Genomic DNA, 23371 nt, shown 5'->3' with positions numbered 1-23371 from the left:
ACACTGCTAATATAATTCTGCATTCTCTATAAAGCTAGCGGTGGGGCTGCTGGGCCCAGAGAATGTGCGTCTTCAGTTTCATGAGAGATTGTTATCACAGCCTTTTCTAAAGGGGGGGGGGCGTTCCAGCATCGACGCAGTTTGGTGGTCTTTAGTCATTAGCATTGATTTATTCTCTGCCTTTGGGAATTAGAGCAGTCTCCCCGACCCACTGAGTGAGTTTGCGAGGCTTTGAAAAAGATACTGGTCTTCCTTCCCAGAGGAAAGGAAAAACATAGTTGGAAAAAATGGAATAGTCTAACTTTGAAATATTTAAGCGAGAAGCAAGAGTTGAAGGAAACTTTATTATTATTCTTATTAATCGAACTCGCTGTCTTCCATAACATTAATACAGATAATCGTCACAGAATTTTCATGGACTGGCCTGGAATATAAGATGCCCAAAAATATGATAAAAATGATATTTAATCATTGAGTATGTTGTCTCTATCAGCCTTTTTTTTTTTTTTTTCAACACTAGAGAGGACACGTGGGACTTCATGCTTACTAGCTAAATCCTGTCTACTGAACCAAATAATCTATCTCTTTAGGATTTTAAAACTTCATTGCAAGAAGGGCAGTGGTGGCACACGCCTTAATCCTAGCACTGGGGAGGTGGAGGCAGGTGGATCTCTGCAAGTTTGAGGCTAGGCTGGTCTATCCAGTGAGTTCCAGACAGCCAGGGCTACACAGAGAAACCCTGTCTTGAAAAAATAAAGAAACAACAGCAGCAGCAACAGAAATCAAAACAAAAAATACCCAAACCCATTACATGTATTATATAACTTAATCCTCATAATAATCCTAATAGGAAAGGATTATTATTGTTATTATTATTATTATTATTATTATTATTATTATTATTATTATTAACCTTCCCATTTCCGGATGACGTTCTCCAGACTTGCCTGGAACTTTCAATGTACATGAGGATGGCTTCCTTCCTCCACCTCCCAGTATAGGGATTATAGGCAAATGTCACCATCCCTGACACTTTTTATGTGGGGTTTCTGACAAGGTTTCACTCTAAAATCCATTCTGGCCTGAAACTCACTAGGTAGACAAGACTCATCTTAAATTGGGAGCTATCCTTCTGTCTCCACAGTGCTAAGATTACAGATGTGAACCACCATACCTGATTTAGAAGCAAACAAGTAAGCGAGCACACATGTGTGTATGAATGTATGCATGTACGTGTGGATGTTAGTTCTGGGGACTGAACCTGGATATGCTAGGCAGCCTAGTACTAACCCAGTACATTTTTTACAAAAGTTTTATTCCATGTGTATGAGTTCGTGCCTACATGTAGGTGTGTGCATGCCTGTGGAAGTCAGGTGAAGGCGTCAGACCCCCTGGACCTGGAGTTACAGACTGTTGTGAGCCACCACATGTGTGCTGCAGATTGAACGCAGGTCCTCTGCAAGAGCAGCTGCTGCTGTAACTACAGAGTCACCCCTCTACTCCCTGCTCTGCCCCACTTTGTAGACAGTAACCAGGTAGTGCTGAGAAGGTCATCTAAGCAGAATTAATCGACTGAGAAAATATTGATGGAGAACTTTTCATTTTCATTTCAAAAATTATTTCCAACATGTGAATTATGTTTGCATCATTTCCATCCCTACGTCCAATTCCTTCTGTCCATCCCTTACGTTCATCCTTCCTCTAACTCCAACTCCTGTGTCCCTTCTACTTCCTCTCGGATGCCCAGCCTCCTCTTTAATTAAAAGGCAGGATCAAGAGTAAGGTCAGATAAAGACAGGTCTTGCTATGTAGCCTGAGGTCGTCTCCAATTGGGATCTTCCTGTGCCAGTCTCTCAAGTGCAGGCATTTCAACACCACCATATCCGGCTCAGGTTATCCTTATTCTTGGGAATTAATGACATCCCATCCCAGCCTCTATTTCCTCGTGATTATAGATCTTCACATGCCTCAAGTGTCCCCTCTCCCTCTGTCCTTGGGCCCCCACTGAACTGTCCCATCGGTCCTTTCTTTTTCTTTGAAGAAAGACAAGATGCATATAAATTCTTTCTTCAGCTCTCATTTATTACTGTTTTTCTTTGTGCCGCAGGGATGTCAGACATCTGCGGGTGTGTGTGGGAACCAGACAGTATTTGGGGGCAAGGGAGACCAGAAATAGGAGGAGGAGCCACGGTGTGTGTAGGGTGGGTTGGATAATCTCTTTACCTTAGGTTTTTATTTGTTGATTTTGGTGTGTGTGTGTGTGTATGTGTGTGTGTGTGTGTGTGTGTGTTTGTTAGTCTGTGCGTGTGTTAGTTTGTGTGTGTATGTATGCGTTTATGTGTGTGTGTATGTGTTAGTCTGTGTGTTAGTGTGTGCGTGTATGTGTGTGTGTTTGTGTGTGTTAGTCTGTGTATGTGTGTGTTTGTTAGTCTGTGTGTGTTAATGTGTGTGTGTGTGTGTGTGTGTGTGTGTGTGTGTGTGTGTGTTAGTCTGTGGTCTATAGAATAGGAATTCCATGAAGTTTTGCTCTAATGCAAGAGAATATATATATTTTCTCAACTGTGAATGGAGACAACAAACTTTAGTAGTTTCAGCAGAACCCACAGCTCTGTCATCTAATATATTGTAGTTTCACAGTGTTTCAGATTTTTAGTATGACAGTTGTTTCAGATTTTTCTCTTTAAAGTATGACTCGGTTATTACTTTAAAGTTATAAATTCAATTCAATTAATTATTACTTATTTTTTAAAAGCACCTATATTGCTATAGTACACTTTTAGAAATATTTTTGAAAACTTGGTTCTTTTTGTAAGTTTTCCGGGTTCTTGATAAATGGCCATCAATGGCATGCTTGTCCTAAAACTGTATCTCAGGGGCTGGAGAGACAGTTTGGCAGTTCAGAGCTCTTGCCTGCTCTTGCACGGGACAGAGGATTCAGTCTCCAGCACAGTGGCTCCAGCAGTTTGTAATTCTAGTTACTTCAGGGCTCAAGGCTCTCTGAGGGCACCAGCACTGCACACCGTGGGCTTTACGTACATGCAGGCAGAACACTCAGACACATAAAAATACACATCTTGTAGAACAAACTATATTTTAGTACAAGCAGCGTTCTTGGGGCTTCTCTGTAGCCCAGATGATCCTCTGCAGTGAATCTGGTCTGTGTCCTCAGGTTTCCTAAATGCATTTGATACGATGAAAAAAATTCTGGGAGAATCCTTATGTGTCAATAAGACTGAAAAAGTTAAGATTTCTGGCTTATGGGTATTTTCTTTTTAGTTCTTACTGTCACATGTCTACTATGGCCTAAAAACAGTTCTCTAAGTGTAGCCTCAAGACCTAAGGATCTCTCATAGTTTTAGTATTCTTGCTCCTCTGCCTTCGTGCTGTTTTGCCATTATTTTAGCTGGTTTTTTGTTTTGTTTTGTTTTGTTTTCCGATTTGAGAAAGTTGATCGTTCAGTATGTTGACTCCTCATTTGTGGATTGTTTAGTCTCCCCAGTGTTTTGGAATTCCTCAGAACACACTTATTACTGGTATTTAAAACAAACTAAAAGGTAAGACTCCCCAGTACATGTGAATGCTGTCCTGGTTTTCTTAGATAACCATTTTGTTTCAAAATATTTGGATTCAAAATATTTTTTCTTTTCTTTCTTTTTTTTTTTTTTTTGAAATAGTCTCTTTGTAGCCCAGGCTGGCTTTTGCACTTAATAATTTTCTGCATGAGTTTCTTGTGCTATAATCACAAGCATATGGATCATGCTATGATAATTAATATTATTTTAGCTGTAATGTTTGTGGATGGCACAAAAATCAGTATCTACAAAGGATGTGCCTGAGAGATTAAGTATTCCTCTTCCTTGGTCTGCTGAGAACTCCATGTCATCCAGGAGGCAACCACTGTTAACACCTCTGAGAGTGATTTTTGACTCAGCTTTCTCTCAATTCCTTCCTGGTCTGTGAGATGTATGGCCTTTCCAGGCCCTCAGGACCTCAAATCTGGTTGACTTTAAAAACAAACATTTATATATGTGTATATTTTATGTACATATACAAAATCTCTCCCTATGGCCTTCCGGGCCGGGTTCTCATCACATCGCTTCCTGGATGAAGAACCTGGAAGGGTGAGGTGAGGGGCAGGGGTTGGGGGTGACAGAGAAGGGGACCTGAGGGACTGAGGCCAGGGGTTGAGTGGTGGACTGCTGTGAAGCACTGTAGGGATTCCTATTCTTATTTCTCCCACCAGGCCGCCCTCCAGCTCCGTCCAGCTCAAGCCTCTCCTTTCCTAGGGCCGAGACAGAGACAGAGAGATACAGAGACAGAGACGCCAAGGCACCAGCATCTCTCCCCCCCTCCCCATCCCGCCCCATAGCTCTGACGGACGTCCACTCTTAGCCAATGGTGCTCGCGAATTGCCCTCGGCGGGCCAATGGGAGACAGAGGAGGGCGGAAGCTTGCCCGCCCCCCACTCTAGGCTTGGTTGAGCCGTGCAGGTAGGTCTGGGGCCGGGGGAGCTGCCGTTGGCACTGCTGCCCCGGGGGGTGGGGGCGCGGCGGGTCGGGGTGATGGTGGTGCAGGGTGGCGTGTCTGGGCCGGAGGACGCCGTGGGGGGCGCCGTCGCGGGGCGGCGGGAGGTTGAGGGGTCGCGGGAGCCGGCGCCGCGGAGGGCCCTGAAGGCGGCCGGTCTGAGGACGCGGGGACGCGTGTGTGGGGCGCGGGGACCCTCGGCCGGCGCCCACCCTCAAGGCCTCGGCCTCCGGCCGTGGACCGCGGCGTGCCGGGCGACGAGTGGCCACAGGGCCCGGGAGGGGGGCACCGAGCACAGCCGGGGGCGCCAGGCCGAGCGAGGTGGGACGGACCGTGGCAGGACGGGAAGCGGCATCCCGCGGGCCGCCCCCTCCTGAGGCGAGTCGGTCAACAGCCACGGGCCCCGGGCCGCGAGCCCCAGCCACGGCCGCCCCCCTCCTAACAATGGGGACCGGGCCGGAGGAGTCGTGGGCCGCGGGGGATGGGAGAGGCTCCCGGACGAGGGTCCGAGGCGGGGGAGGGGCGCGGACTCGAGCTCGCTGGGATCTCGGCCCCGCGGTCCTGTAGAGCTGGGGTCCTGTAGAGCTGGGGTCGCGTCGCGGGGTAGTGTGTGGGGGTGCCCAGGCTCGCCTGAGAGTCGGGTCAAGAGTCAAACTCCCGTCCCCACCCCCCAAAATCCAATGAGCGCTAGGCAAAGTGATGCCAAGTGTCCCTAACCGAAGTGACAAACGTGGAGACAGCAAACCCACTCCAGAGCTTTATTTTTAAAACGGGGACATCGACTCTGATTTTAAGAAATTATTTTTAAAGAGGTGAGTGTGTTATTTTTGTGTTCCTACTCGGGCAAGCCTCCATTTTAAGTGAAGCAGTAACTGGTTAAGCTGGAATTTTCATTCAGGCCTAGGACATAGGCTCCTAGAAGGAGTCATTTAGTCCATTCTTCTGAGTCCCTGCAAACTTAACACCCTCCATCTTCAAAATTAATTCCTCTGGTCTGCTTTTAAAAATCTCTGGAAAAGAATGGTCTTTTCTTTTTTGCTTGTACTTCGGTGAGGAATAGATGCTACTTACTTTTTTAATGTAGTTTCAGCTCTGAAACAATTTTAAGAAAAGTTAAAAACTGGAATTGTCAGAAGTTTTTTTTTTTTTGTTTGTTTACCAAATAAAATAGTTGTACATCTTTTTAGATAGTTAATAAATTATTTTCAGTAGTGTTTATGAAATACTCTGGTAGTAATAACTTTTCCTTTAGGATTTTAGTTTTCTGAACCTTTGATAAGTAATTTTCAGTTACTTAAGATTTACGTTGTTCTTTGATATAAAATATATTTCTACACACACACACAGAGATAAACATATGCCCTTTACAAAGGGAATTTTATATTGTATCTTTTTCCTTCTTGGGGGGTTTTGAGACCATCTCAATAAGTAGCTCTCACCTGGCCCAGAACTCACTGTGTCTACCAGGCTGGTGTTGAACTGGTAGATAACAGCCTGCTTCAGTCTCCTCTGAGTGCTAGGACTAAAGTGCACCACGCCCAGCACTTGTACACTTTTTAAGCAACTAGTATTGAATGCCTTTCCCAGATAGATTAAGCTATTTACATATGCTATTTTTTCCATCTAAGTGAAAAAAATTCTTCCTTTTCAGATCTCCTTAATTCCTTATCCGTGGTAACTGGGGAATTACTTAGTCTCTTCCTGCTTATTTCTGAGTTGTCTGAACTATTCCTGACACTATGTATGCTATTTGGATGCCTCTTAAGGTAAGATATATTTGCTTTTCGTTATTTTTATTTTGTTATTTCATATATGTATTTTAGAATCAAGAATACTTGTTCCCGTGTGTTTTGAGTCAGGGTTTCAGAGTCCAGGCTGCTCTGGAACTTTGTAGTTTGCTGAGCATGGCCTTAACTTCATGTATTTGCTGCCTCTACGTTCCAAATGCTAGGATTATAGGTGTTTGCTACTAGGTCTAGATCTACCTAGAATGTTCTTGAACCTGTGGCTCTTCAGGATACCCATCCTTAGAACCATTAGGTTCTTAGGATTTGTTATTGCTGTTCTTGATTGCTGCTGTTCAGACATTAGTGAAGTTCTTAAATTAACTCTATAAGGATGGGTTCCAGTTTTTACTTATTATAGCTTACATCTTGTGAAATTATGTTCCACCTGGTAGATGTGTTGCCAATTCAGACCTTGAGGTCCATTTTCAAACTGGTACTTCAGAGTCATATGAACTTGGGCGTGTCCCACTTTTGCAAATCAGTAGCTGATTCATGTGTTACAAAAGATGTGTCATTAACCATTTGATTGCTCTGACATTTCACGCAGTATATGTGTTTATTCTTCAAATGCCCTGCTGCTCCTCAGGCCAATGTGTGAGTCCTTACACTTTTTTTTCAACAGGTGGCCATTGTGCCCTTTCCTTTTCCAGGGTGTGCAAGATACGCCTCATTTGGGCAATGTGGACATGTGACCATTTGATAAAAAGATAGTTCTTTAAGTCTCTTGTGGCTCTTTCTGTTCAGAGATGGCAAAAGAACTCTCTAGTAGGACTGAGCTGTGAAAAGTGAGGAGATGAGAGAAAGGACCAAGGCAAGATCAACAGTGAAGTCTGTCAGCCTCTCCTTCCCTGATAGTTAGATACTGGTGTAGCTGGGATTCCAGCATAGTGCAGTGGGAGAGCCCTAGTGCAGTCTGAATAACCTAAACATTTGGACTTTTGGGAAATCTTTAGGTAATGCAGACTGAATCTTGTCCTCATTATGTTTTGGATGCTATAGTTGGATAATGGGTGCTTATATTAATATGAAGGGATCCAAAGGGACACATTTTTTTCCAGCCTTTCCCCAACAGTTCAGTTGGAAGGGTTGAATGGAGAAACACAGCCAGAAGTTCTGAGTGCCTAGGAATGGAGGACCTTGTATAATTGTGCTTCCACTCTTCACAGTTGTTTTGTGCTAGGACTTGCCTCTATGATAAAGTTTCCTTGGTTTTAAGGTATTAGATATATTGAGGCATACTTTTTTTTTTTTAAGAATTATTTATTTATTTTATGTATATGAGTACACTGTAGCTATCTTCAGACACACTAGAAGAGGGCATCAGATCCTATTACAGATGGTTGTGAGCCACCATGTGGTTGCTGGGAATTGAACTCAGGACCTCTGGAAGAGCAGTCAGTGCTCTTAACCGCTGAGCCATCTCTCCAGACCCTGAGGCATACTCCCCCCCAGCCCCCCAGGAGCTGGGGACCGAACCCAGGGCCTTGCGAGTGCTAAGCAATCGCTCTACCACTGAGCTAAATCCCCAACCCCCTGAGGCATACTTCTTAAAGATGATGTATAGTGTTTGTTTTACCTTTAATTCTTGGCAAATCTGGGGTATTATAATACTGTAACCCCTATTAGTGGACCACAGTAGGAATACATAGGAATACAGACAAAAAGTCTGTCTTCTAGTGTGTATGAATTATCTGTTAACTACTTGAGAATGAAGTTATGTGGCTGTTTAGTTTTGTGTTCCCTACCAATCCTTTGGTGTAAAGATGTTCGAACTCTATAAAGTTTTTTGTATTGAGATAGAATCTTGCTATATAGCCTAAACTGGCCTAGAACTCAAATGTTTCAGCCTCTTAAATGTTTTTCCTTCACATTTTCCTCCCATTTTTATACTTAAGAACATTTCAGAATTACAATGTTTAATTTGGGAATAATGGTACTTTTTCCTGTATTTTCATCAGATTGGAATTACTTGTCTGTTTGTCTGTCTGTCTTTGGGTTTTCTAGACATGGTATCTTTGTGTAATCCTAACTGTCTTGGAACTCAAATTCAGAGATCAACCTGCCTCTGCCTCCCAAGTTCTGGAATTAAAGACATGCACCACCATGTCTGGAGTGAAATAATTAAAAAAAATTTTTTTAAAATTTTATTTATGTGTCTGGTATGAATGTGCCACATTTATGTGGGTACCCAGGAAGGCCAGAAGTGGGTGTCAGATCTGGAGCTGTAGTTAGAGGTGGTTGTGAGTGCTGAGTGTCAAACGAGTCCTCTGTAAGAGCAGCAGGTGCTCTTAACGACTGCTATTCTCTCTAGTACCTAAGAATTATTTTAAAAAGATTTATTCATTTTATGTTATATGAGTACACTGTAGCTGTCTTCAGACACACCAGAAGAGGACATCAGATCCCATTACAGATGGCTGTGAGCCACTGTGTGGATGCTGGGAATTGAACTCAGGACCTCTGGAAGAGCAGTCAGTGCTCTTAACCATTGAGCCATTTCTCCAGCTCTTTTTTTTTGGTTTAAAGACAGGGTATCATATAGCTCAAGCAGGCTTCAAACTCATGATATAGCTGAGTATGACCTCTAACTCCCCCTACCTCCACCTCCTGAGTGCTGGGATTCTAGATAGGTATGAGCTTCCATACTATGCCTGGTTATAACGTTGTGCTAGTGAGCCTAACCCAGCATAGCTTACATCCTAGGTAGCATCTTTCCCAACTGAGCTACGTTCTAGTCCTGAGAGTTGCCCTGCCCACAGGTTCCTGGTATGTAACCTTGGCTGCTTAAAACTCACTAGGTAGACCAGGCTGGTCTTGAACTCATGGTGATTCTCTTGTCTTAGTCTCCTGAGCGGTGAGATTACTAGCATTCTTGGCCAGTGACTTGAGTTTATTGATAGTATCTTTTTGGTATGAACTGCAAGGTCAAGCACTAAAACTCTTAACCGCTGAGCCATTTCTCCAGCCCCCAAAGTGAACTCTTAAAAAGTTCTCATAACTTAACTTCTGCAAGTCTAACCTCTTCCTGTCCTCATACCCTGATGCTGGTACCATTATTCATTCAGTCACTCAGGTCAGGGGTTTGGAAGACCTACAGAGTGTTTCTTGTGCCATTTTAACCACCACTTTATTTTTTTAAGCATCAGGCTTATATTTGAATTACTCATTGTTAAGTTGCTAATTATGTATTGTGTATGTGTGCGCATGTGCACACCTGCCACAGTGCACATAGGAAGGTCAGAAGACAGCTCTTAGGGACCAATCAGTTCTGTACTTCTACCATGTGGGTCCCCAAGATTGAACCCAGATTATCAACCTTGGCAGTATACACCTTTACCTGCAGTATACACCTTTACCAGTATACAGCCTATTACCTTCCTTCTCAATGTTTTCCTGCTCATTTTTACTTCCCCTTCTGAGTTCAGAGCATCACCTGTTGGCCTGCATGGCATCTGAGTCATTTCATCATTCTCTGTACCTTCCAAGCTACATTTATAAGTAAGTGTAGCTCTTACTGAGTGATTATAGCCTGGTTTTTGTTTTTGTTTTTTTACTGTGGTTCTTTCAGCTTTTGAGCTACACTTTAGTTGCTTTAGCCAAGCACTCATGCTCTGATAGCCTGACTCCAGTCGTTTCAAACTGAGCAGTGTAATCTGTTGGCAGTTTACTTTGTGTCTGCCATAGCTGTCCTCTGGGCCTTCACGTAGGCAGTTACCTTTTTTGTAGGGTTTTACTATCTGGGGACTTACTCCTCTTCCCTTTGTTTAAATGTTTGTGTGTGTCTGTCTGAATATGTGCCATGTGTGTGAATGGAGGCCAGAAGAAGGCATCGGGTCCTTTGACGAGCTGGAGTGAGCTCTGTGAGATGTACAGTGGGTGTTAACTAAATGGATCTTCTAGAAGCACAAGAATTGCTCTTAACCACTGCATCTCTCTAGCTGTCTCCTATTTCTTAGTAACAGTTATCATCATAATATTAACAACAACAGAGACTACCACTGAATATATCCTGTGCACTCCAGTGTGTGCAGTGCCTATAGTGTGTTCTGTGGGTGTCCATGCCTAGGACATCTAATATTGAGTGCCCACTAGTCTGCTTCTCTTGTACTTTGTGTAGCCCCTAGGTTCTCTGGGATCAAAGATTTTTTTGTTTTTTTAATTTAATTTATATTTTTAAAATTTTCATTTCTTTTTTTTAAAAATATTTATTTGTTATATATAAGTACACTGTAGCTGACTTCAGACACACCAGAAGAGGGCATCAGATCTCATTACAGATGGTTGTGAGCCACCATGTGGTTGCTGGGATTTGAACTCAGGACCTCTAGAAGAGCAGTCAGTGCTCTTAACCTCTGAGCCGTCTCTCCAGCCCCAAAATTTTCATTTCTTATACTTAGTATTTGGGGTGTGTTTGGAATGGATTGTCTAAGGACATTGCCAGACCTGGGACTTAACTTCTTTATAGTTTTTGAGACAGTCTTACTCTGTAGTCCAATCTTGGCTTGGATTTCACTCTGTAGCTCATGCTGATCTCTTAATTAGTGGTGATCCTTCCACTTAAGTCTTCCAAAACACAATGAAATACACATCTTTAGGAGAGTATCAGTGGAAAAGCTGAATTGTTACGGTTACTTGTCAGTCTTAGTCTTACTCTTTGAAAGTAAACTGAGTCTGGTTTGATAAGTGTAAGCAGCTTTGGCACGAGGGTAGGTAGTAGTCTTAGTTACATTCTTGTGGTGCTGAGGACCAAACCTGGGACCTAATGTTTATCAGGGAAGCACTCCACTCTTCTGCTTTATATTTTCTCCCCTAGGGAACCTATGGCCTCACTGTGCTGGCATACACTCTGTCATTGAGCTAGATCCCAACATCTGCCTTATATTTGCTCTTGGTGACAATAGCAATTTCAGTTAATTTTAAAAGGTAACCAGAATGTTTTCCTATTAAAATATAGAGAATTAATAATATGGACCTGTAATGTACCAGCCAAGCAATGTATTTAGTATAGAACTGCTCTAGTTGTCCTACATAGTAACAAGTGATTTTTGCCCTTCTCTTCTCTAGAACATGTTAACTCTAAGTTTAGAACAAAGAGCTTTCTTTTATCACTCTGTGTATATGATGTTTGTAGGGATGGTAGTATCCAGTTTATTTACCTCTTGCTCATGGTTATATTTGACCAGCAGGGGGAGCCACAGTTACTTATGTAGATTTATCACAACTGATTTTTTTAAGTTCATCAAGAGAAAAAAGCTTTATTGACAAAGAACATAATGAAGGTTCACAAAAAGAAAACTGAAACCACCAAGAAGCATATGAAAAACATTTTTATTCTGATAACTAATCAAAGGTATGCAAAGTAAATGATTTCACTTATCAGATTGGCAAATAAACTGTCATAGGCTGGCCTTAAGCTATCAAAGGTCCGTGTCTGCTTCCACAGAGCTGGTCGAAAGGTGTGTGCCACTATAACCTGGCAAGAGTAAATATTTTTTTAAATATTTATTTTTTAATGAGTACACTGTAGCTGTCAGACATACCAGAAGAAGACATTGGATCCCAGATGGTAGTGAGCCACCATGTGGTTGCTGGGAATTGAACTCAGGACCTCTGGAAGAGCAGTCAGTGCTCTTAACCACTGAGCCATCTCTCCAGCCCAAGAGTAAATATTTTTAATGTCTTAAATACATGGATAGTGAAAAAACTCAGGCTATAGAACTACTATACTGTTGTAGACTAACCTTTGGTGCTGTGAATCGAATACAGGGATGTTTATTTACTTTTCAAGATTTAATTTTATTTATATATGTCATGTGTATGCAGTGCCCAAGGAGGGCAGAAGAGGGCATTGAGTACCCTGGAACTGAAGTTATAGGTGGTTGTAAGCCACCTGAAGAGGGTGCTTAGAACTGAACTTGGGTCCTTTGGAAGAGCAGCAAACACTGTTAACTGATTAGCCATCCCTCCCCTCTATTTATTTTTGGGACAGGGTCTCACAATGTGGTTATGGTGGACCTGGAATTCTGTTAGCCATACTGACCTTGAACTCACAGAGATGTATTTACCATTGTTGCTCCACCACTCCCTACTGAAATTAATTAAAGACACAGTCTCACTATGTAGCCCTACCTATTTTGGAACGCACAGAGATCTACCTGTCTCTACCTCCTGAGTGCTTGAAATTGAAGGCCTGAGCTAACAGGCTTGGCTGAAATAAATTTTTTTTTGAAGATTAATATAGGGGTTGGGGATTTAGCTCAGTGGTAGAGTGCTTGCCTAGCAAGCACAAGGCCCTGGGTTCGGTTCCCAGCTCCGGAAAAAAAAAAAAGAATATTAATATAATTTTTTTAGGTGTGTTTATTTTACTTGAGTATGAATCTTTTGCATGCATGTATGTATATGACCACCATACTGAGTGCCCCAGAGGTCAGCAGGTGTTGGATCCCCAGAAACTAGAGTTACAGATAGTTTTGGGGTACCATGTGGGTGCTGGGTTCCCTGCAAGCATAAGATGTCTCTTAACTACTGAGACATCTCCCCAGCACTTGAATATTGTTTTGGCTTTTTTCTGGATTTCTCACTGTGGCCTCGACTGCCTGGAACTCTGAGTAAACTAGGCAGGGCTCGAGGACTGTGCCTGCGCCCTCTGGGTGCAGGGATTGGGCTGTTCACCTTCATGCTTGCTTTTTGGAGGATTTTTAAAAAATGTCTTGAGAATTTCAGGATTCTAGAGCTTGAGGATTTCGGAGCTACTTAAAAGATTCTAGGGCTGGGGATTTAGCTCAGTGGTAGAGCGCTTACCTAGGAAGCGCAAGGCCCTGGGTTCGGTCCCCAGCTCCGGAAAAAAAAAAAAAAAAAAAAAGATTCTAAGTATGAAATAGAAGAATATGTATTTGTTATACATATGTGATGGTTTGTATATACTTGGCCAAGGGAGTGGCACTATTAGGAAGTATATAGCCTTGTTGGAGTAGGTGTGTCACTTTGGTCGTGGGCTTTAAGACCTTTGTCCTAGCTGCCTGGAAGATACTATTCTATTGGCCTTAAGATGAAGATGTAGGATTCTCAGTTCCTTCTATGCCATGCCTGAGTGGTGCCATGTTTCCTCCTTGGTGATAACATATAAGCCAGCCCCAAGTAAATGTCCTTATAAGGTAGTTCTTCACAACAGTGGAACATTGACTAAGACAAGGTACAAATTGGTACAAGGGACTGGGGTATTACAGTGATAGGCTTGACCATGCTTTTGTTTGGAAAAAATGTGGATTTTGGGACTTTGGATTTGGAAAGTAGTGAAATGCTTTAAGTGTGGCTTAATGGGCCATCTTAGTAGGAATATGGAAGATTTTGTTGCTAAGAGTAATTTGAACTGTGCAGACCTGGCCCAAGAGGTTTCAGTGGAGAAGAAATTCAGTATGTGATGTAAAGACTAATTTTGTGGTGTTTAGGTAAAGAATGGCTGCTTTTTGCCATTATCTGAAGAGTCTGCTTGAGGCTAAGGTGAAGAGAGACTAATTGCTTTGAAAAAGGAAGTCTCAAAATAGCCTGGTAGAAATTCTTTTGTGTGGTTACTAAAGTTCACTCTTATGAAGAATGTTTTAGTGAAAAGGAGCAAGCTGAGAAAGAAAACATGTAAAATATATGGTTCAAGTATTAAAGGGGCACCAAGAAGTAACATAGAGCTGAATCCTGTGTTCAGAAAGATAAAGAGATTAAGGGAGTGTTGATCTCAGAGCAAGATCCTACCCAGCTAAGTTTACTGATTGCATTTGCAGTTGAACAAGGAATAGTTTTTGGACTTTTAATGGGGAATGGACTAAAATCCAGAAATGGAAGGCATACTTGTGATTCAGATCTTGAGGAACAGTGGCCATGAAAAGCTCAGGTACAGGCAAGATAGTACATTACATACCTTTAATCCCAGGAGACTGAGGCAAGCAGAGTTCTAGGCCAGCCTGGGACAGAGCAAGTTCTAGGTGAAGAAAAGCCCAAGTCCAGGCATGGTGGTACACGCCTTTAACCCCAGCATTGAGAAGACAGTCTTCAATCTCTGAGTTCAAAGTCAATCTACAGAGCAACTTCCAGGACAGCCAAGCTTAGGCCTAGATGCTGCTATGCTCCTGCCTTAATTTTAATGGACCGAACCTCTGAACCAGTAAGCTAGCTCCAATTAAATGCTGTCCTTGTCTTGGTCGTGGTGTCTGTGCACAGTGGTAAAACCCTAACTATAACAACCTATAAAGATAGGTAGAAAGAATGGAAGGAACTTTGTCAAGAACCCATTTTCTGACAACCCATTATCATATAATAACTCGAAGCTTCATTGATTTGGCCATCCATCTGTCTGGATTGGCATTAATGAATGTTTGGGGTAAGGTTTTGTTTCGTTGACCTTAAAAATGAGCTATTCTTAGAAACTTAGGGTTTCTGGAAATTATTTCTATCCTGTAGGAACCAAGGCAAATTTATCAGTAGATGTAAGCACTTTTTGAAATCTGTTTTTAACTCCATATACCTTTTGGTGATTACCCATTCCACAGAGTTCTTTTATGTCTTTTTTTGTTTGTTTGTTTGTTTGTTTGTTTGTTTTTTGAACAGGTTTCTCTGTTTCCCTCCCTGACTGTGTAATTACCTCCCCCTGCTCCCCTCCAACCAAAGACCTGCCTAGCCATCACCTGGCTTCTTGTTTGTTTTATAGAAAGTAATATTTTAACTTTTGAGCTTAAGTGGTTAATATACTAATTATATTAAGATTTAGTGGATTAGAATTTACCATATTGGATTTTTCTATCTTTTAAAAATAAATCATATTGTCCCTTGGCTTTCATGTTTTCTCAGTTGCAGATGCATGGTTTTAAAATTTAATCTTCAGGGAAACCTGTTTCAGCATTTTCATGCCTTTGATTTTCTCTGAGTCCTTGACAAATTGATATATCCTCTTGGATTTATAATAATCACCCAAAATTACTTTCTCTTTTTCCTTATAATTTCCCTTAAAATTCATAAATTTTTTTTTAGTAAGAGTCTTGGTATTACAGCACTCCAAATGCTTGGATCACAGATACACACTACTACACTTGACATTTACTTACTTACTTGGTTTTTGGAATGGGGTCTCATGTAGTCCAGGCATTCTCCTTTCTGAGTTTGGGATTATAGGATAGTTTATGTAGTACTGGGAGTGGAATCTAGTCCTTCAAGTGTGCTATGAAAGCACTCTGCCAGATCAACTACACCCCCAGCACCACTTTTATTTTTTTATTAAAAGTTTTTTGTGTACTTATTTATTTTCTGTATATGCTTATGCATGTATGAGATCACACAAACATACCATGGAACTTGTTTGGAGATCAAAAACCAACTTGCTAAGGCAGTTCTCTCTTTCTATCCTGTGTGTTCTGGGGACTAAGCTCAGGTAATGAGGCTTGGCAGCCAGGGCCTTTACCTGCTAGGCCTGCTGGCCTACAGGTTTTGTTTTTTATTACTTTTTTCCCCCCACTGCATGGGTAGTACATGCTTGTAAATACTAGCACTTGGAAGATTGAGGCAGAAGGATCGCTGAGTTAGAGGCCAGCCAGAGTTTATACTGAATTGAAGGGCAACCTAGGCTATCAATCAAGCCTGTTTCAAAATATGCCTGCCCCCCCCCAAAATATGCATGCCCCCCCAAAAAATTAAAACTTGAGACTGTTTTAGATATAGCTAAACTGATGTGGTAGAACAGAAGATAAGTTCTGTTTGTGGCGTTTTCTTTGTTGTGAATCGAATTCTTTTTTTTTTTTTAAAGATTTATTTATTTATTATATATAAGTACACTGTAGCTGTCTTCAGATATACCAGAAGAGGGCACCAGATTTCATTACAAATGGTTGTGAGCCACCATGTGGTTGCTAGGATTTGAACTCAGGACCTCTGGAGGAGCAGTTGGCGCTCTTGACCACTGAGCCATCTCTTCAGCCCCGTGAATCGAATTCTTAAAAAATGTTTTTTACCCTCTCTGCATAGAACATATTTTAGAGTGTAAAAAATAGGGGGTTGGGGATTTAGCTCAGTGGTAGAGCGCTGGGTTCAGTCCCCAGCTCCGAAAAAAAGAAAAAAGAAAAAAAAATATTCTATAATTATTCAAAAATATTTTTGATTGGAAGACATGAACCCTTTAAATACAGCTTAGGTTTTTATTCTATAACTACATTGGCACACTTGCTATTTTCTGTCTGTGATATTTGGTCTGTCTTTTCTCAGTAGGCTCTTAGATGAGCGTAGAGTAAGAGTTACCTTGTTAGTTCGCTGTCACCATTAGAAAGCTTGATTTTAGATGTGTCACTCTGGAATTTCCCAATTTTATCTACACAGGAACTGCCCGGAGCAGGAGTAGTTCCTCTTTAGCTGATACACCTGCACTATTCAGGCAGTGTTCATCCTTGCTGAAATACTCAGTCCGCTGAAAAGAAAGCCTAGATCTTGTAAATATTCTCATTTGATACACTTAGAAATCCTTTCCAGTTCAGTGTGGTTTTGTATTTGTAAACATCATGCTTCCATGTGCAACACAAATTCCTTATGTATTTTTCTTTGTTTCTTCCTCCTCCTCTTCCTTCCTTTTTGTCCCCCCCAAGACAAGGTTTCTCTGTGTAGCCTTGGCTATCCTGGAACTTACTTCTAGAAACCAGGCGGCCTCCACCTCACAGAGATCTGCCTGTTTCTTCCTCCAGCATGCTGGTATTAAAGAGTGTGTGCCACCATGCCTGGCCAGAGTTTTATCAAGGTTGCCATGGAAGCACATGTCAGAGAATTTGGGTCGCTAGTTGTGTGCTTTTTCCTTTTTTAGCACAAGGTCTTTTCCGTGCTAATACGTCTCCAATCCCATCTCATGTAATATTCATGCTAATGTCTCTGATCCCATCTCTGTAAGAGATTTGCTGTTTCTTGAGTAGATAGAAGTTTACATTGACATTTTTGTTCAGCAGGTGTTTTGAGTATCTAAAAATGTGGAGTTGAACAAAGGGTTGTGTAAATGGTACTAAAGCAAACAGATTCCAGTTCTATCCAGCTGATTCTTACAGAAGGCCATTTCTCCCATCGGACCATCTGTTGCAGTGAGTGTTCAGCTACTCTGCTTTATGCTCAGGTGGGTCGCACTTCCAGCCACCCGCCCAGGGAATCTGGTCCTCAAGTGAAAGACTCACACACATTGGCTTACTTTTAATATACCGTCTAGCTCAATGGCTGGGCACTTATAGTCCTCTGCCTGCTACCCTAGACTCAATCAGGAAAGTGGCCAGTGGCTACGCTAAGGGTTCCACTCTGTCTCCCTTTGCCCAGCTATTGGCCACTGGCATCTTTATTGATACCAATCGGAGACAGGACCTTTAGCATTTGGATACGCAGATTCCTGATTGAATCAAAACATTAGAACCAGTCTCTAACAATAATCAGCTAGTATGTTTTCCTGAACAGTTTTATAATTGATACTTTAAGTATCTGTATATTAGTTTGGAAGCGTCTTGCATATTTAATGATTAATTTAGTTCACTATCAGATTTATATGCTTTAAAGAATAATTTACAAAGTTTTTCTCCCATACATCTTCTAGTAACTATTGAAGTAACTAAACGTTGTATGTTAGCTGTTTTGCTTTGATGACTGTTAATAATCAATTATTAAATCCGTTGGTTACCAAATGACCCTTCTGTCATTTAGTAGCGCCTCATTTTCTTGTGAGCTTTTGTTTTAAGACAGGGTCTTGAATCCAGGCTGTCCTGGAACTTAGTTTATATCATCCCAGGCTGACTCTGATTGCTTGGCAATCTTCCGAGTGGTGGGAATGAGGAGCTGAGGCACCACCATGCTTAGCTGCCAGGTTTTACTGAGTATGCCTCAGGCCTCCTGGACAGCTTTCCTGTGACGGATTTTACTGTTTCTCTCATTTGTAATTCTTTGTTTTATTTTGAGAAAAGTAGTTTTTTTCTCTACTCTCTTATCCTTTACTGTGCTACTAAGCAATTTAAAAATTTTTTTTGGTTGAACATCCAAATTTTGTGATCTCTTGCTTTCAGTAAAGTATTCTGCTTTATAGTGCACATCTACTGAAATAAAAAAAATAATTTTGTATAACTAAAGTCTAGATTGGGGATTATGTGTTTTCTCAAATCGGGTGGCAATTTTTTGTTCTCCATGTAAATACTGGAGATAATTTTATGTTTTTATTTATATTACTAGTGGTCATATATGTCAATTTATTTTTGTGTGTGTTTGAGCACAGGTGAGTATATGTTTATGTGAATAAGGATGTGCACATTCCATTAGGCATGTTTAGGTCAAAGGACAACTTTAGATATCAGCCTTTGCCTTCTACCTTGCTTGAGACAGGGCCTCTCTCTTGCTTTTTTTTTTTTTTTTTTTGTGGTGGTTCTCTACTATATATGTACCAGTCTCCTGAATCTGACTACCATTTCACAGTAGGAGTGCTGGTGTTACAGATCCAGTGTACTGTGCCTGATTCTGGGAACTATGACTTAGGTCTCCACACTTGCACTCTGATGCTTTAAGTAGTGAGCCCAGCCCCTACACATTGATTTCTGATTGTAACTCTAAAGGTCCTGTCTGCCTGTCTTAGGGGGCTATCCTAATATTTTTGGAGAAAACAAGTGTTTATTATTTAAATTTTATATAATTTCTCCAAAATTTTGTACTGTTAAACATGTGAGATATGGAACCTCACTTGATCATCATTGTTTTTATACTGTCTATGTTTCCAAATCAGTGAGCTTTAGTGTTAAAGGAAACCTTGATTTGAGGCTTTTGCTGCTCTTATAGAGGACTAGGTTTGATTCCCAGCAACTGTAGGATGGCTCATAGCCATCTCATCTGTAAGTCTAGTCCTTTTATGGTCTCAGCAAGTGTCAGGCAGTGCATTCATTGCACATATATCCATACAGGCAAAACATTCATACAAGCAAAAGAAAGGGGATGAAAAGGAAACCTTGACTCAAACTAACAAGTTTTCATCTCATACAAGAGGACATTTAGAAAATAAAGTAATTTGTCAAAAAAAAAATCACATGGCTATTTCAGTATAGATATGTAACTTGTAGTCCAACATTGCCTTAGTCCAGTGATCTGTTAGACTCCAGTGACCTGTCCTAGTCATAATTATGTCAGATATATGCAGAACAGGCACTGTTGATTTATAGATGAACAGGTAAAGTGATTGAACTGATGGTGGTCAGATTCTCTTCTGTAGAACACACTCTCCCAGATGTGCTCATGCTTTAGAGCGAAGACATCTTTATGCCCTGGGTAGTTTTGGTAACAAGAATGCTCGATACTGGGGTTGGGGATTTAGCTCAGTGGTAGAGTGCTTGCCTAGGAAGCTCAAGGCCCTGGGTTAGGTCCGATAAAAAGAACCAAAAAAAAAAAAAAAAAAAAAAAAAGAATGCTCAATACTTTTTCTTTGAGTAGATGCTTTGCTAACTATCTATTACAGTAGTCTTAGGCAGTGTATAATATTGTTGCTTTTGTTTAAACTTTTAAAATAATAGAACATTCCAGTCCTAAGTCCCTGAAGATAATAGGATTTTGTGTTCCTTAAACTGTAACTCACTAAACTGTGTTCTAAACTCTTAGAAGTTAGTATTCTGGTAGATGACGAATTATATCTGTGACATGCTGGGTCTTCTTATTTCATTCTCTTAAGGATAATTTAGAGTAGCTCACATTTGAAGGAACCTAAGTTTCCCATACATGCACTAGTGGCAGTGAAGTTGCAGGTATGACCAGAGGTAGATTAGTATGCTGAGGTAATTTCTCAAGGAGAAATAAAGGGCAAAAGTATGGCTTGCCTTCTGACTTTTCACAAGTGGTACATTGTTATACAAAGTGAAATTGTTTACAAATTAAGTACTATTTTAGTGCTACTTAAAATACATTTATCTATTTATTTACTTATTGACTTTTTTGAGTTAGGCTTTCCCTTTATAATTCTGCTGTTCTGGAACTTACTCTGTAAACCAGGCTCGCCTCAAATTCAGAGATCCACCTACCTCTTCTGGGATTAAAGGTATACACTGCTACACCTGGCAACAAATTTAATTTTTTAAAAAAGTATGTTATGTATATGAGTGTTTTGCCTGCATATGTGAACTATGTGTGTGCCCACAGAGATAAGAACAGGAAATGTTCTAGGGATCTACTTCTGCCCCATATGTGAGGTTCTGAATGTATCAGTGCCAATACATTGTGATTCTCCTTGTATTTTCTGATATTTGTTTTTTTCAGATAGGGTGTCTCCTACATTCCTAGCTGGACTCAGACTTGCTACATAGTAGTGAGGCAGGCCTTGAACTCCTGATCCTTTTGTTTCCACCTCTCAAACACTGGGATTATAGGCATGTACCACACCCGGCTCTATTCAGTATTTCCTACATATTAGATTATAGACTCTGCAAAAAAATATTATTTTTTCTTCTCTATCAGATACTTTTATTTTTTTCTTGACTATTCACACAGGCTAGAACCTTCATTTTTAGTACAATGTTGACTATAAGTGGTAATAGTGTACACACTTGTTTTAGTCATTCATTCATTCATTCATCCATTCATTCCAGATAGGGTTTTTCTGTGTAGTTTGTCTGTCCTGGAACTCACTTTTAGACCAGGTTGTCCTCAATCTCAGAGATCTAACTGCCTCTGCCTCCTGGGTACTGGGATCAAAGGCGTGCTCTGCTAACATCCTTGTTTTCATTCTTGATCTTAGAGAACAATCTTTTTTTCTGTCAAGATTTTGAATCTGGTCATGCCTGGCTTTAATACTAGTACTTGGCAAGCAGAAGCTAGTGCAGTTCAAGCCTAGTCTCCACAGTAGTTCCAAACAAGCCAGGCCTACACAGCGAGACCGCTCTCCCTACCCTTCAAAACGTTTCAAGAAAAAAAAAAGATTGAGTTTGGTGAATTTATATTTCTGACATTCAGAATCTGAAGTAGGAAGATAGCTACAAGTTCAATGCCAGTCTAAACTACATAGTAAATCTTCAAAAAAGAAATCTTAGCTGTGAATTGTTCATACCATTTATTCGGGGTGAAAAAGTTTCCTTCAATTTCTAGGTTACATATTTTTTTAGGTTAAATGTTTTTTATTAAAATTTTCCAACTGCTTTTAAAAATGTTTAGATGGTCACATGAGTTTTTTAATTTCAAAATTTTCTAAAAGATTTTTATTTGTATGGGTGTTTGCTTGCTCATGTCATGTATTTTCATGTGTACAGTGCCCAGGGAGACTAGAAGAGGGTGTTGGGCCACCTAGAACTGGAGTTATAGATTTTTATCCTCCATGCGCCAGTACTCTGAACTGCTAAGCCATCTGTCTGCTCTGGGCATGTAGTTTTCTCTGATAACATTATGTATAACAGCGGACTTTGAGCTGTTAAGCTAACCTGGAATAAAACACTTAACAAGTGCAATCCTTCTTTGTATGTTTCTGGATTCATTTTTGCTTCATTGAGGATTTTTATAACTATATCAGAGAATATTGATCTGTAGAATTTTATCATGAGGTTTTTGTCTAGTTTTGGTATCAGTAATAATGGCTTCCTTGAAGTGTGTCTAATTGCCTAATTACTCACTGAAGATAAAATAGTTAAAGGTATAACTAATGTTTAAAAGTCTGTTACAGAATGAAGAAGAAACCTAGAAATGTCTCCTAGGGCAACAGCAAAGACTGGAAAATGAAAAAGGTAGAATTAAATGTAATTAGATTAGGTCACAAAATTTCCCTTTTGAGATATTTTGCTTATTTTGAGGCATTTAGGATAGAGGTGACAAGTCTAACACCTAAGCTCCCTGTTGCTTACCTGGTTTCCTTAGCTTTTCCTTTTATTTGGGGTACTGCATTGCTATCTTATGTTGTTATGCTTTTAAGTAACACCTAATTTTATACTCCTGTGATGATTTAGGCAGTCTCCAGAAAAAGGTGTCTCAAGAAAGAACTGGAAGCCTAAGCCTACTAAAAGTTTACTAATTGATTTTTGGCAGTTATTAGCTTTGATTTTTTTTTTTTTCCCCCTTGAGACAGGATTTCTTTGTGTAGCCTTGTCTGTCCTAGAACTCACTCTGTAGACCAGGTTAGTGCTTCAATCTCTCCCCAACCCCCATTTAAAATAACATTTGGGGCTGGAGAGATGGCTCAGCGGTTAAGAGCACTGACTGCTCTTCCAATCCTGAGTTCAATTCCCAGCAACCACATGGTGGCTCACAACCATCTGTAATGGAATCTGATGCCCTCTTCTGGCATGTAGGTGTACATGCAGATAGAGCACTCATATACATACAATCAATAAATAAATCTAAAAAACTCATTGGATAGATAATAATGTTTTGTGTGTGTGTGTGTGTGTGTGTGTGTGTGTGTGTGTACCATGTAACTTCTAATCATCTCCTGCCTGCCCCCATCCCTGGAGCTTAATAAATGTTTACAGTTGGAAGAAAATGAATAATAGAACTTTAAAGTTATGTCCATTTTTAGTGACATTTAAAGTAGAATGGGGGTTGTAGAAGAATTTTAATCCAGTAAAATGGCTGCTCTGGCAAGGGATAACATCCAAAGACCTAGGTTTGTGTGAGCTGGCTAGGATGTAGACATGTTTCTGGTACAATCCTTTAATCCTAAACAGTGTGGGTAAAGTAAGTTTGTAGAAGGAAGAAGCCATGTTCTGAAGGTTATGTCTAATTTGAGGGCAGTTCTGTTCAGTGCAGTTGAGTTCAGGCAATGCAGTGGAGTTCAGATGACGTTAGCAGCTGAGTTGGGTTGAGTTCAGTTCAAAGCCAGTTTTATTGGGATATTTTACAAAGACAGGTTGCAGGTGAATATATAATAAGCCACAGAATGAGAAGGAGCCAGAAGATTAGAACAGATTGCCAGAGTTAGTTTGAAACCAAGCAGAGAAATTCAGTCAAAAGCTAATAAGAGAAGCCGGTTTGACTCAGTCAGCTTGGGAGAGTAGTTTAGGCCAGAACAGCTGAGTTGAACCAGTCATCCAGAGTTCAGAAAGAACTAGAAAGGGTGA

At 40.7% G+C, this 23371-nt stretch overlaps 1 protein-coding gene across 5 annotated transcripts in view; it reads left to right on the top strand.

The window, feature by feature from the left end:
* The first annotated feature begins 4464 nt into the window (after window positions 1-4464).
* Window positions 4465-23371, top strand: part of Kansl1 (KAT8 regulatory NSL complex subunit 1) — a 130984-nt gene continuing 112077 nt past the window's right edge. For 4 of the 5 annotated variants that reach the window (XM_063269456.1, XM_063269453.1, XM_063269454.1 and 1 more), the window contains exon 1: window positions 5666-6290. The gene's annotated coding sequence lies outside the window, so the exon portion shown is untranslated. Of the gene's footprint in view, window positions 4491-5665; window positions 6291-23371 lie in introns of those variants that run through there. The other variant, NM_001427727.1, reaches the window with a different exon arrangement.

The sequence above is a fragment of the Rattus norvegicus genome, chromosome 10, assembly GCF_036323735.1.
Source record: "Rattus norvegicus strain BN/NHsdMcwi chromosome 10, GRCr8, whole genome shotgun sequence".
NCBI classification, from domain to species: domain Eukaryota; kingdom Metazoa; phylum Chordata; class Mammalia; order Rodentia; family Muridae; genus Rattus; species Rattus norvegicus.
The sequence above is the reverse complement of the archived record's forward strand: the minus strand, read 5'-3'. Positions and strand labels throughout refer to the sequence as shown.